Raw genomic sequence first — 15,900 nt, 5'->3', positions numbered from 1 at the left:
ACTCCTTGTCATGTTCTCATCTCCCAGACACTTGTCATCTCCAGGCATTCAGGTCATCATACTGTCATGAATATGCTTTTCCCTATGCCTGAAACACGTTTTCCTTACCTCTCTACAGTCTCTCTCATCCCTTAAAAACCCGGCCCCATGCCCCCTCTGTGAATGCTTTCCAGAGCCCCAGAAGAAGCAGTCACTCCTTCCTGTGTGCGTGTGTCCCCATATACCATCCCTCACGTGTGCGTGTTTGTGCCTGCATTTCCAAGCTGAGAGCTCCTGGAAGTCAGCGTCTCTTGTATTTTTTTATCCTCGTCAGTTAACACAAATACTGGGCACTTGCTAGGCACTCAGTAATGATTGCTTGATGACTCAGTAGACAATTGGAGAGTTGAGATGCGATAAAGACCAAGTGGATACATTAAGACCTGGACAGGAAAGGGCCCTGAGACGGGCGAGAATGGCTACATCATGGAGAAATTTCTATTTCTTTTGGAGTAAATCCATGTGAATGAGAGAGGCAAGGGGAAGGTTTGAGCCCTAAGGACTGTAAGAACAGTCTAGATTTGTGCTGTCCAGTATGGTAGCCACAGGCCACATGTGGCTGTTGGGTACTTAAAATGTGGCTAACTGTGGATTGAGATGTGCTGTGAGTAGAATATGCACATCAGATTTTGAAAACTTAGTACACCTGTGTATTATATGCATACAATATTATAGATTTATTATTTGGTGAAAGGATAATACTTTGGATATATTGAATTAAATATATTGTTAATGTTTTACTTGTCTCCTCTTTTCTTAATGTGGCTAATAGAAAATTTAATTTTAATTAACTTACATATGTGACTTGCATTATATTTCTATTGGCCTAAAAACCTCTTCTAGAAGGTGGTAGAAAGTAAGTTGATCAGCTGAGCTGATCACAAAGCTGTGACTAGTTACTGTGAGGCTACATCAATGACTCCTAAACTTTTTTCTACCCCAGTACACCTAAGAGATACGTTTCAGTCATATCAAAATCTCTAAGGGTGGCTGGAAGAGAATACTGGGGAGGCAGGAATGGCTTTAAAACTTTCTGAGTAATTTAATGCACTGCAAAGCCCAGTATAACCTAGGTCTAGGGGATATGTGGAATATGCCACTCACATTATAATGGTTGTAAATGTCTTCACCTGCTAAATTCCACCTACAAATAAAAAACCTTAAGACCCCTCACTCACTAAGCTGTATTTTCATTTGGCATTTGAAGTAGGAGCTTGGGAACTATACTCCTCTGTGATATGGTTGGGATTTGTGTCCCACCCAAATCTCATTTTGAATTGTAATCCCCAATGCTGGAGGAGGGGCCCGGCGGGAGGTGACTGCATCATGGGTGTGGATTTCCCCCTTGCTGTTCTGGTGATATTGAGTGAGTTCTCATGAGATCTGGTTGTTTGAAAGTGTGTAGCACCTCCCGCTTCGCGCTCTTCCTCCTGCTACAGCCATGTAGGATATGCCTGCCTCCCCTTCTCCTTCTGCCATGATTATAAGTTTCTGAGGCCTCCCCAGCCGTGATTCCTGTACAGTCTATTGAACCCTGAACCAATTAAACCTCTTTTCTTTATACCCAGTCTCAGGCAGTTCTTCATAACAATGCAAGGACGGACGAATACACTATCACCACAGCACTGCGCGCTCCAGGGTTCTTGGTGCAACTTGCTGTGCTTTCTCCTGTCTTACCTAAAGGGCCCTAGCAAAATAACAGCACAGGCAAAAGGTTTCTCCAGTGTAAAAGTTGGTAAGAGTGTGGAAATTAGAATAGAAAATTTTCTTAATCTTGCCACCCATAGACTGTAAGGACATTTACTTCTCTTGGACTCAGTTTCCTACATATTATGTGGAGGACTTATAAGACCCAGTACTGTGGCCCCAAATTTAGGGATCCTCTTTGGCCTTCTGCTGCTCTTTCTCCCCTCTCTGGAGCCCACCCAGGCCTTCATGTTGGCTTCCTCGCCAGCTTGGGACTCCTGCTCTGACTCCTGCAGATAACGAAGGACATTGTCGGCTCTTGCAAGCACGTAGAACCACTTCACTGTTGCTTCATACACACGGCGTTCTCTGCTATCTGCGCCTGCAGGTAGCAAGGTGCCACCCACCTCCTCACACATGGCAATTCCATGGGCCTTTTCTGCCCAGTTTTTATATTCACTTCACTCTACTGAGAGGCAGAAGCAGAAAAAAGAAGAGCTAGCTGTCTTTGGGTGCCTGGTCCTTTTTAGGATGATGATACAAGCCCATTTCCTTTTCTATGCAATTCATTTATGAGGAAAAATTAAATACAGCTATAAAAAACATGTACTTAGAGGACAGCTAAGTCTGGATATCATATTCATAGAGCACAGAGGCTTTTGTGGAGTAAGGTCAGAAAGCAGCCAATCTCAGGTGTAAACTAAGGATTAAGAATGGAGTCAGTGTTATCACAGAAGCATTTCTGTGGTTTCTCACTCCAGCTCTTCTCAGATCATTGGTGCTTACTGCGGGACAAGAAGGTAGCGTTCCACCTCCACCTTCCCTAAAGCCACTTCGTCAGTTTCCTCACCTGTGGAGTAAAGAAGGAATTAAATGATCTGCAAGGTCCCTCTGGCTTCAGTGTTCTGTGGGTCTCTACATGAATGGGACCTCAAAGGAGCAAATCTGCTGACTCTGCTTCTCTCCTTTTTCTGCCTGCTAGAAGTAGTGTGTCCATTGATAAGCAGTGATGTTGCCAAAGGCATGGTCATAAATAGATGAACACAAGTGAAAATGCTAGAAACATTATATGCACTAGAGGAATTTGAATTATTTTATGAGTTTCTTATTACTACATCCTGGCCACCTTTCTGATCTCTGTTCTAAAACATCACTGTATCAATCCGCTTTTCTATCTCCTCTTTCCCTTAGTGGGTCATCCTGGGGTTTGTTGACCAATGTCTCCTCTGATTCTGAATCATACGAATAGGCGTTAGGCACTTCCCAGGAGATTTCTGCCTTCTGCCTAGCACCACATGCCCCCAGAAGCTGGCTTCTTGGATTTCAGCAGCTACACCTCCCCTGTCCCCTGCCAACACACATCCCATTCCCCTAGTCAAATTATGGGGTACCCAGAGGCCCATACTGCTGGTGGAGTCAGGACTTTTTTCACGGTCACATACCCATGGTAGGTTGTGGCTTGGATACTAACAGTAAAAATACTCAAAGATTGGCACAAAATATTGATACACATATACATTCACAGAGAAACATGCACACACACCAGGGGTCACCAGATCTCTCGTAGAGCAGGAGATTCACCATTCTGCAGTAAAGCATAAAGTCTCAAGGATGCATACACAAATTACACCATTAAAATGAGGATGACTACAGTTTAAAACATAAAAGAAAGAAAGAAAAGGAGAGATAGTGGAAGAAGGAAGGAAGGAAGGGAGGGAGGGAGGGAGGGAGGGGAAAATAAGAAGTGCTGAGGATGTAGAGAAATTGGAACCCTTGTTCACTGTCAATGGGAAAGCAAAATAGTGTAGCCTCTATGGACAATAACATTGTGTGATTACTCAAAATATTAAAAATAGAATTATCATAGGATCCAGCAATCCCACTTCTGGGTATATACCTGAAAGAACTAAAAGCAGGGGCTTAAACAGGTATTTGTACACTCATGTTTGTAGCAGCATTACTCAGCATTACTCAGAATAGCCAAAAGGTAGTAGCAACCCAAGTGTCTGTCAGTGAATAGATGAATAAACAAAATGTGGCATATATATACATATATATACATATATATACACACACACACACACAATGAAATATTATCCAGCACTAACAGTGAAAGAAATTCCAATACGTGCTACAGCATGGATGAACCTTAAGGACATTATGCTAAGCAAGTCACAAAAGGAAAAACCGTATGACTCCACTTACATGAGGTACCCAAAGTAGTCAGATTCATAGGGACAGAAAATAGAATGGCGATTGTCCGGGGTTGTGGGGAGGGGAGAATGGGGCATGATTTTTGAGTGGGTGTAGAAATGGATGATAATGATGACAGTGCAACAATGTGAATGTATTTAATGCCACTGGACCATACAATTAAAAATGGTTAAGATAGTAAATTTTATGTTGTTTGTATTTTACCACAATTTAAAAATATAAAAAAAAAATAAAATGTAACTTTCCCTCCCTCCAAAAGTGAAGACAAACTGTACGAGAATAGGGTCTCTATCTTTTTCATTTACTGCCATATGCACAATAAGCGCTCCGTAGCACAGAACCTAACATCATAGTAAGTTGTTGGGTTAATATCAGTAAATATCTGCTAATGAATGATAAACAGATCAACCTGTCAAAGTCCTTGTTTTATTGTCTTATAGCCTTTCCTGAGCCTAAAAGTACCTCCAGATGGCCGCTTACACTCCTTTTAAACCCCAAACCTACCTTTTGTGCCTAAGTAAAAATAACTTAGAAGCTACAAGTCACTTATTAAGTTGTAATTGACATTATATACAGATGTTTGAAACTATTCATTCAGCTTCTAAGTGCCCACCCCCATCGCTCCCTGCATTGAAAAGACCGACCAGAAAAGATGATGTGGGATTTCCCTGCCCATCTTCATCCCTTTCTCCAGACCTCATCAGTAGACAAACAGAGATTTATAAAGCCTTTGCCTCTGGCCTGGCTCGGCCTGACTTCCCTCTGAGTCTGGGGCTCTGCCTCTTCTTGCTGTTCTGAGTTCGGTTCTGCTCCTGTTTTCTGGGATGTTCCCTCCGAATGTTTCATTGGTCACTGGTTATCTCAGTGCCCCAACCCTGGCTCCACTTTTGTCCCCTTCCTCCCTCCCCTGCTTTGCAGCTTCATGACCAGTGTCAGACGTGTGGGATGTAATTGCTTTCCTGTGTGCTTTGAGGAGACTTTTATTCATTTTGAAGGTTTTGTTCTGAAGTAACCTTGGAAGTGCTTTGGTCTCTGTTCAGATAATACCCTTCTCTTTTCCTCTGTTCCCTTCTGAGAAAATTCCTGAGAATTATTTATTGCCCCATGTCATTAAAATATTTCCTTGTAGTAGGCTGATCCATCTTTGTGCAGCAGCACAAGGTGGTCAGTGTAAGAAACCCATGAGAGAGCCTGGAGAATAGCACCACTGAAGCTGATTCATGAGAAAGCCTGGAAACCTCTAAAGTGGTGGGGAACAGCCATAATCCCAGGGTAGGCGTGAGGTCCTACAGGTCTGAATTCAGCTCTCCATGGTTCCAAGGGGAGCTCCAGCCCCAAATTCCACACTCCCCCAAGGTCCCAGCAAGCATGGCTCAGACCACAAGGAGAACCGCTTCAAAGGCATTATTTTGCCTGAGGAAAAACATATACACCTATCCTGCAGGTGCCGGGCTTGATCTTGGCTGTTCTGCAGTAATGGTCCTGCCCCATCTGAGACCACGACTCACTCTGGAAGTCAGACGTGGCATTCTGTGATGGCCGGAACACTAACACAGCCACTCATGTGACACAGGTGTATGTATTTAACACGTACGCACACACAGGAGACACAGAGATTCTGCTGGTAGAAGCTTGATTATAGACGAAGGGCAGTGACAGATGTTAGCATTTTCCACACCACCAAAGGCAGCTCTTCAAAGTGATTCCATACAGCTTTGTTACTATTTCATTTAAAGGCCCTCTTCTCTTTAAAGTTTCTAATGAGATGTTATTTCTGCTCATGATTATAGGGTGAAAGAACAGCCTTCCCGCCCTCTCCTCTCTTACACACACATTTTCTGTGGTGCAATTGCCAAATCCATGCTTGAGATCCAAGAGTCATCCAGGTTGGAACGCCTGGAGCTGCTCCCTGTTTCCTCCTCAGAGCGCCATTCAAAGCCATTTTCCAGTATTATGTTACCATTTCCAAGATTATTTATTCTGTAAATAAATAAATGATGATGGCCTGGGATGCATGAGGTACTGCTATAAATACTCGAGATCACTTAGACTAAAGCCAAACCTAAAGGTCTGGCTAAAACCCAGTCTGGAAGAGTCTGGAAGAGGGCATGGACACAGCCTCTCCCCACCCTGCTGGAAGGCTGTCAGTGACTCCCAGCTGTCCACCAGCAAGCCCTCCTACAACATCCACCATTCAGCACCATTGCAATGCCCTCCTTCAGTCCTGTTGATCTCCCTTGTTGCCCTGCTCCTTCTGTAGAGTTCAGTGCACATTCCTACTCCTCCATGAAGCCCTCTCTGATTCTTTTGAACTTGAATCCCTTGAGTTTCTCTGGAGCTTCCCAGGACAGTGAGCTCTTGCTGCCTTATAGTGCAGTATTTATTTTCACGTGTTTTCCCCATCCGGAGCTATAAGGAGAGCAAGACTTCATGTGTATAGTTCTCTCCGTGTCTTATGTATAAAAGATAAATACATATTGAAAGAATACGTGCTAATAAATGAATAATTTATCATTAGCTGATTTGATTAGAATCAATCTAGCGAGAACAATAATAATTTCATACATCATTTTCAAGGCATTTTTATTTCTTTTTGGGCATATTAGAGAAGTAGTGACACAGAGGCATCTTTCTTTCAGCCTGAAATTAGATATTAAGCAGAATTAAAAGAGTTAGGGGGAATACATGGGGTTCATCCTGCTACAGATTGGTCAACATTACATAGAATGTCAGAGGCTAAGGGCCCGTTGGCAGTTTGTGCACTCTTTATAATCCAGGTGAAGAAACTGAGGCACCAGGTCATGCATGCTGTTAAATATCAGATCTGGAACTCAGGGCTGTTCAGACCCAGCATGTACATCATGTCCTCTGATTTTGCAGGTCTCATCGCTTTGTGTCCTACGCTTGTCTTGTGGGAGAAGGGCACCCAGATCTGAGTTACAATCATCTCACCTATATAATAGCATGTTGATGGGACATGATTCATTTAAAGGAGGCTGGAAAAATGGGTCGAGTAGTGATATTAGCCTTGCTGGATTCACATGTAATCTGACTCTGCAGATGGTGGTAGCTTCTGCTTGTAGAGCTAGTTGTGGAAGCCCTGCCAGTGACTTGTAGTCACTCCACTGGAGGGTGCTGGGGGGATGAGGGAGCCGAGTGTGGGGTGGGCAGTGTCACCTAGTAAAACAGGTAGAGTTTGGGGGTGCCAGAAAGCCCTGGGTTTTATTCAATACCAGCTCTGACTTATTTCCTGTGAGCCTGTGGGTGAGTTCTTCCAGCCATCTGTTTCATCACCTATAAATTGGGAACGATTATAACAATATCTCCTGTAAATATGTCCAAACCACAGTCAACAACAATTACATTCTGGCTGCTAGGATTGGGGCAGGGTGGGAAAGTTGCACTTTTCCCTTTATGTATTTCTCCGGTTTTAGTTTTGAATTATGAGCACATATGACTTCCTTAATCAGGAATAAAGCCATAAAGCTTTATTTGTGAAAACCAGCTCCAAGGAGGGTTCCGGCGAGCCTGGAATATCTGAAATCTGCTGGGTTCTTACAGAGTGGGAGTTGCTGCTTCCGTGCCTGCCTGTGCTAGGTCAGAGCAGTTAGAATTTTGTGTCGTCTCTAGCTGCCAATATTTGTCTTTAGCAGCTCGTCAAATTTTCCTTGGTGTGGTTTGCTACATGCCCTCAATCACAGAGCCAAAACACAGATAGCTTTCTCCTTTTTAATTTTCAAAGGCTTCTAGTCTGCCCCCTCCGCTTTGGGGAGCACTAAAGTCTGTTTGGAAATATGGCCTTTTTGATGCCAAAGGCGATCCCACAAGCCTCGTATCCCCTCCACCCCACTTCACACAGCACATCTCAAGGAGCACGCATGAAACCTTCACTGTTAACACTTGGTGCTGGCATCCTGGCTTTCATCCCGAGAAAATACGTAAACCAAACCAAATCCACAGCACTTTAAAAACACTAATGAACTCTCACCACTGGCCTAGGCTACGCAGAAATGGCAAATCCCACTGCCCCAATCTTATGTTTGGAGAAATTAGGGTAAGCAACGTTTTCTAGGGCTTCTGTGAGCCAGATCACAGAAGCTGACCTGAAGGGCTTGACCTGGCCCCACCTCTGGAGTTAGGCCATTTGACCAAGGGCCACCTGCCTCACCAGATCCCTTCTCTACAGCACCACGTGATTAACGTGGTTAGTGGCCCATAACTCCATTTGCACATCAACTTTTATATTTTTTCCCCACGGTTGCTTTTATGCCAAACTGTCTCATTTCCAACTGACTGTTTATTTATTTGCTTACTTTTCTTTGGTACAGCCTAGAAATTTTAGCCATAGCTTCCAAGTGTAGCCTGTTAATTATAGTTGATTAAAGGTTCTATGCTGATTTTGAATTTCAACACAAAAGCAGACTAACTTCCAAACAGCCCCTCTCAGGTCCAGTGGCTCTGCCCCTTCCATCTTCCACCCGGAGCCTCCCCAGGTCTGGCAAAGATTTGAGGGTGTCCAGACACTTTTTTGCCTCTCCCAATCTGGACCAGTCATCCTCCTACCTCAGTTCCCCAGTCTTACCATCTGTAAGGATAAATATATCCACCTTTCTTGAAAGAGTCTACGATAAAATTCTGTAAAAACATAAAACCTCACAAAATTGTATGGAATATATCCAATGGAATTAAAATTTACAAAGTAAATCGACTTTGTTAATATTTATTGATCTTGTCAGAATTTTTAGGGGTTTTAGGGTGCTTGTGTATAAGGCTGAAGTAAAACTTTTCAAAACATTTCTGGGAAGTTGTTGAAAACAGACTAAATGGCCTGTTTAGTAACCCATAATGTAAGATGTTAGTAATCAGGCATTTATAGACTGAAGTCTGTTACCTCTGGCAGCAAATACCTAGGGAATGAGTACATGGCCCCTGCTTCTAAAGAGTCTTTTGAATCAGAAGGAAACATATGCCCAGGAAAGGATATTAACACAGTTGTAAAATAAAGTAGAACAAATGATAAGTGATATAATATAAGCAGTAAGGACAAATGAAGAAGTGACAGCATTTGGGAGTGATTAGGCAAGGTGTTCTCAAAAAGGATATCTTTAAATTTGTCCATTACTTCAACAACTTTGGTTTTATCTTTCTTGATTTTAATGTGAATGAAGGAAAAGAATATTTAACACTATTAGTTTTCTATCACTGATCAAACAAATTACCACGAACTCAATGACTTAAAACAACCGATACTTAACCATCACTCTATTTTCGTATTTTTTGGATATTTTCAGTTCTATAGGTCAGAAGTCTGACACAGGTCTCACTGGACTAAATCCAGGGTACCGACTGGCAGGGCTGCAGTCCCTTCCAAAGGCTGCAGGGGAGAACCCATTTCCTTGCCTTTTCCTGCTTCTAGAGGCTGCCTACATTCCTTGGCCCATGGCCTCCTTCCTCCATCTTCAAAGCCAGCAATGGAAGGTTGAGTCCTTTTCTAGCACATTCTTTGAACCTGGCTTCTATCATCTCATCTTCTCTGACCTGTTTTGCCTCCCTCTTCAACTTTTCTGGACTCTTGTGATAACATTGGGCCCACCTGGATAAATAATCTAGAATCACCTCCCTATTTGAAAGTCAGCTGATTAGCAATCTTAATTCCATCTGCAACCTGAATGCCCCTTTGCCATGTAACCTAACATGTTCACAGGTCCTGAGGATTGGGACATGGACATCTTTAGGGGGCCATTATTCTGCTACCACAAATACCTGCTCTGTTGCCCTAGACGTTATGAAAAATACAACAAGTCGTTTATAACCTAGTTGGAGAGAACAAGAACATACAAAAAGTTAAAAGAAAATCAAATAACAGTTGAAAGCTATGGTGGTAGAGACATTACAAGCTGTGCTTAATTGTCAGATCATTTCCACAGAGTCTGATAGTTGCTATGAGAGTGAAGGAGAGCTAAACCACTCAGGCCCTCTTTCAACTGCGCTGAACCTCAGAGTTCCTAGGTGGAAAAGACCATCACAGGAAATAGAAAAGGCTGTGAGCAAAAGGTGTGTGAGCCTATCTGGGGGACAAAGGGGAGGCATGAAAGAAGAGGTGGGAAAGCTAAACAAGGACAGTATGTCCCACTAAGGAGATGGGATTTCATCCTGGATGCAACAGGGAAGCTCCCTGTTTGCTTTTATACAAATAATAGATGGAGTGGTGCAAGAAATTTTAAAATACAGAAAAGCTCAAAATTTCTAAAACTGCAGAAAAAAAAATCACCGTAAACCTATTGTTCTGCTACCCAGAAATAAGCATTGTTAGTATTTTGGTGGGCTTTTCTATTTCTATTTAGGGAGAGCTTTCAACATTTCACCATTCAGTATGATATTGGTTGCAGATTTTAAATACTCTTTATCAGTATAAGAAAACTCCCTCCTATTTTAGTTTGTAGAATTTTAAAACAGCTATTGCTGTTGTCCACAGGAAAGTCCCTTTGTGTCTGCACTATTTTAATCCCAGAATAAAGAAAATCTGCTAATTCCACAGGTGGTTATATAGATGCTGAGGTTTCAACACTTCCTGTTTCACAGGAAACTCTCAATGAAGTAAAAAAAAAAAAAATTCAGAAATTGTGGGAGTTTATTTGTAGAGACTCTTGTTTTCACTTAGGACTGTGGGTCCCAGAATTCTTTGGAATGACAGCCCTAGTCAAAGTCTAGCAGTTTCTCTCCCAATTATCCAAACAAAGGCTGGTTTAGGCACTGCCTGAAAGGATTTGGTAGATGTAATCCAAGTCCCAAATCCTTAAGTGCCTCAGTCAAGAGGAAGTCCTGGGTGGGCCTGATTCAGTCATATGGGTAAGGTATAAATTTTCCTTTGTAGGCTGGTTTTACTAAAATGATATAGCTGGATTATCTTTGGAATCCATCTCATCAAAGTGTTAGAATAATCTCAAGTATAAAGGCAGGAGGGGCTGGGCACAGTGGCTCATGCTTGTAATCCCAGCACTTTGGGAGGCTGAGGTGGGTGGATTGCATGAGGCCAGGAGCTCAAGACCAGCCTGGCCAACATGGCAAAACCCCGTCTTTACTAAAAAATACAAAATGTAGCCAGGCATGGTGGCACACACCTGTAGTCCCAGCTACTAGGGAGGCTAAGGTGGGAGGATCGCTTGAACCGGGGAGGCAGAGGTTGCAGTGAGCTGAGAGTGCACCACTGCACTCCAGCCTGGGTGACAGCAAGATGCGGTCTCCAAAAAAAGGCAGGAGGAGTAGTTTATGTAAGATATTTATAACTAGTTTAGTGACCTATGGATGAGAAGTGAGTGGTATAGTGGGCTATCCTAGAAAGAGAGAATCATGTCTAGGTGGGCTCTATTTGATCGAGCCATTGATCTGGGGCCAGGTTTACAGTCTCTTGTCACTATCTGGACTCTATTCTAGGTATGCAGCTGGCTGTGCCCCTATTAGGATGAACCCCTGTAGGTGCCCTTTCCCTCTGGTATGCCAGGGATGCTCTGGGGCTTCCTGTCGTAGCTGATTCCCAATGCTCCTGACCCATGGCAGCCAAAGAGGTTCCCCTTGGAGGCTTCCATTCTGCCCTGTAACCTGCCCTTATTTTCAAGTTTGGAATGTTTGTAGAGGTCTGTTAATATCTCTCTCACTTATTTTGGGGCATCATACTGTTTTCCCAGCAAAGGAGCTTGCAGTCAGCTTTAGCATCTTCCTTTAAAATGTGAGGGGTAACACCTGTGCTATTTGTCTTCTTTCCTAAATGCCTTCACAGAAGCAGTTTTGAACCAGAGAATATACACGATTAAGTATATATTAATACTTATTATTATAAGTATTATAATAACACTTAAAAGGAGTTGAGAGAAATCACATGGAGAGCAATAAAGAAAAGAAACTAACCATTGTTGACAGTGCAGTGTATTCTAGGCACTGTGTAGCTACCCCTGCCCCAATACCTGCCTTTTCTTTATCATCATCTGGCACAATTATTTTTTAAATATTTATTTATCATCCTCCTCTCTCCATTAAAATACAAGTTCCACAAGGGCAGACAAGTTAGTCTTTTGCGTTCTTTTCTATACCCAAACATCTAGAACAGTAGCACAATAAGTAGTTGTTGAATAAATGTCTTTTCTTAAAGAAAAAACGAAAAAAGGGGCCAGACGTGGTGGCTCCCACCTGTAATCCCAGCACTTTGGGAGGCCGAGGCGAGCAGATCACAAGGTCATCAGTTCAAAACCAGCCTGACCAAAATGGTGAAACCCCATCTCTACTGAAAATACAAAAGTAGCCAGGCATGGTGGCGCACACCTGTAGTTCCAGCTACTTGGGAGACTAAGGCAGGAGAATCACTGGCACCCAGGAGTCAGAGGTTGCGGTGAGCCAAGATCGTGCCATTGCACTCCAGCCTGGGCAACAGAGCGAGACTTCGTCTAAAAAAAAGAAAAAAAGAAAAGAAAAGGAAAGACATGGAGTTAACTTTTTTAACCTTTAAAAAAGATCCATGGAAAAGACTGGATAGATGTCAGAGGTACTTGATTGTAATAGCTAATGCTTGTTTGTAAAGTGAGACGTAAGAAAGCTTAGATTTGGCTTAATCGACGGCAAGTTTAAGAGACTCAAGTTTACTTGAGACTGATATTACTATAAATTTAAAATGACTTAAACAGGAAGTCATGGGTATTTGAACTATTTATATTCATTTCAGATCCTTTCTTTTACATCATTTTGTAAAAACNCCACTAAGGAGATGGGATTTCATCCTGGATGCAACAGGGAAGCTCCCTGTTTGCTTTTATACAAATAATAGATGGAGTGGTGCAAGAAATTTTTAAAAATACAGAAAAGCTCAAAATTTCTAAAACTGCAGAAAAAAAAATCACCGTAAACCTATTGTTCTGCTACCCAGAAATAAGCATTGTTAGTATTTTGGTGGGCTTTTTCTATTTCTATTTAGGGAGAGCTTTCAACATTTCACCATTCAGTATGATATTGGTTGCAGATTTTTAAATACTCTTTATCAGTATAAGAAAACTCCCTCCTATTTTTAGTTTGTAGAATTTTTAAAACAGCTATTGCTGTTGTCCACAGGAAAGTCCCTTTGTGTCTGCACTATTTTAATCCCAGAATAAAGAAAAATCTGCTAATTCCACAGGTGGTTATATAGATGCTGAGGTTTCAACACTTCCTGTTTCACAGGAAACTCTCAATGAAGTAAAAAAAAAAAAAAATTCAGAAATTGTGGGAGTTTATTTGTAGAGACTCTTGTTTTTCACTTAGGACTGTGGGTCCCAGAATTCTTTGGAATGACAGCCCTAGTCAAAGTCTAGCAGTTTCTCTCCCAATTATCCAAACAAAGGCTGGTTTAGGCACTGCCTGAAAGGATTTGGTAGATGTAATCCAAGTCCCAAATCCTTAAGTGCCTCAGTCAAGAGGAAGTCCTGGGTGGGCCTGATTCAGTCATATGGGTAAGGTATAAATTTTCCTTTGTAGGCTGGTTTTTACTAAAAATGATATAGCTGGATTATCTTTGGAATCCATCTCATCAAAGTGTTAGAATAATCTCAAGTATAAAGGCAGGAGGGGCTGGGCACAGTGGCTCATGCTTGTAATCCCAGCACTTTGGGAGGCTGAGGTGGGTGGATTGCATGAGGCCAGGAGCTCAAGACCAGCCTGGCCAACATGGCAAAACCCCGTCTTTACTAAAAAATACAAAAATGTAGCCAGGCATGGTGGCACACACCTGTAGTCCCAGCTACTAGGGAGGCTAAGGTGGGAGGATCGCTTGAACCGGGGAGGCAGAGGTTGCAGTGAGCTGAGAGTGCACCACTGCACTCCAGCCTGGGTGACAGCAAGATGCGGTCTCCAAAAAAAGGCAGGAGGAGTAGTTTATGTAAGATATTTATAACTAGTTTAGTGACCTATGGATGAGAAGTGAGTGGTATAGTGGGCTATCCTAGAAAGAGAGAATCATGTCTAGGTGGGCTCTATTTGATCGAGCCATTGATCTGGGGCCAGGTTTACAGTCTCTTGTCACTATCTGGACTCTATTCTAGGTATGCAGCTGGCTGTGCCCCTATTAGGATGAACCCCCTGTAGGTGCCCTTTCCCTCTGGTATGCCAGGGATGCTCTGGGGCTTCCTGTCGTAGCTGATTCCCAATGCTCCTGACCCATGGCAGCCAAAGAGGTTCCCCCTTGGAGGCTTCCATTCTGCCCTGTAACCTGCCCTTATTTTCAAGTTTGGAATGTTTGTAGAGGTCTGTTAATATCTCTCTCACTTATTTTGGGGGCATCATACTGTTTTCCCAGCAAAGGAGCTTGCAGTCAGCTTTAGCATCTTCCTTTAAAATGTGAGGGGTAACACCTGTGCTATTTGTCTTCTTTCCTAAATGCCTTCACAGAAGCAGTTTTGAACCAGAGAATATACACGATTAAGTATATATTAATACTTATTATTATAAGTATTATAATAACACTTAAAAGGAGTTGAGAGAAATCACATGGAGAGCAATAAAGAAAAGAAACTAACCATTGTTGACAGTGCAGTGTATTCTAGGCACTGTGTAGCTACCCCCTGCCCCCAATACCTGCCTTTTCTTTATCATCATCTGGCACAATTATTTTTTAAATATTTATTTATCATCCTCCTCTCTCCATTAAAATACAAGTTCCACAAGGGCAGACAAGTTAGTCTTTTGCGTTCTTTTCTATACCCAAACATCTAGAACAGTAGCACAATAAGTAGTTGTTGAATAAATGTCTTTTCTTAAAGAAAAAACGAAAAAAGGGGCCAGACGTGGTGGCTCCCACCTGTAATCCCAGCACTTTGGGAGGCCGAGGCGAGCAGATCACAAGGTCATCAGTTCAAAACCAGCCTGACCAAAATGGTGAAACCCCATCTCTACTGAAAATACAAAAAGTAGCCAGGCATGGTGGCGCACACCTGTAGTTCCAGCTACTTGGGAGACTAAGGCAGGAGAATCACTGGCACCCAGGAGTCAGAGGTTGCGGTGAGCCAAGATCGTGCCATTGCACTCCAGCCTGGGCAACAGAGCGAGACTTCGTCTAAAAAAAAGAAAAAAAGAAAAGAAAAAGGAAAGACATGGAGTTAACTTTTTTAACCTTTAAAAAAGATCCATGGAAAAGACTGGATAGATGTCAGAGGTACTTGATTGTAATAGCTAATGCTTGTTTGTAAAGTGAGACGTAAGAAAGCTTAGATTTGGCTTAATCGACGGCAAGTTTAAGAGACTCAAGTTTACTTGAGACTGATATTACTATAAATTTAAAATGACTTAAACAGGAAGTCATGGGTATTTGAACTATTTATATTCATTTCAGATCCTTTCTTTTACATCATTTTGTAAAAACTCCTTCCAAAAAAATAGTTCAGTGCTTATAGCTGACTTTTAGCTTCTTTCTCAGAAAAGAAAAAAATAATAAAAGAGGAATGAGAAAGTCAGCTTAAGTACTACCTTCCCTTATCTTTTGACTGAGATATAAGAATGATTTGTGACATAAATACACTTTATTTAAAGAAAGTTGAAGATTGGATCTGGGTTATTTTTTGGACAAGTTAGAATATAGTACTTGATTTCTAATTGTTAACAACTAATGTTTTAAAAAACAAATGTTAGAGACTGAAAAGGAATCTAAACCTTTCCCTTTTTCTAATTGTAAGCATATTTTCAAATGTATATGGGATTTTTTTCTTAGTCTTTCCAGAAATTATAAAGAGCAGCAATTACCCTGCAGTGAATAAACATCTTTTAAATGAAAATAATGACAGTGAAAACCAGTTTAGAAAAGAAAGGAAAAAGATGCACATAAATCACGGACACTTGGAAGTACATAGAAAAAAAGCTAAGAACTACGTTTGTCGTATTTTACATTTTCCCTTTTAAATCGCTTTCCAGATTGTTGATGGTTTGGCAGCTCCAAGGATGACATCAACC

General features: G+C 41.9%; 1 protein-coding gene across 1 annotated transcript in view; it reads left to right on the top strand.

Moving 5' to 3' along the window:
- The window catches only part of ARSB (arylsulfatase B), a 195,697-nt gene that overhangs the window by 131,161 nt on the left and 48,636 nt on the right, over positions 1 to 15,900 (top strand). The gene's annotated exons all lie outside the window — the stretch shown is intronic.

Source organism: Rhinopithecus bieti, unplaced genomic scaffold, assembly GCF_001698545.2.
Source record: "Rhinopithecus bieti isolate Rb0 unplaced genomic scaffold, ASM169854v2 scaffold_5216, whole genome shotgun sequence".
NCBI classification, from domain to species: Eukaryota; Metazoa; Chordata; class Mammalia; order Primates; family Cercopithecidae; genus Rhinopithecus; species Rhinopithecus bieti.
Note: the sequence above shows the minus strand (reverse complement) of the source record. Positions and strands in the feature narration are given on the sequence as shown.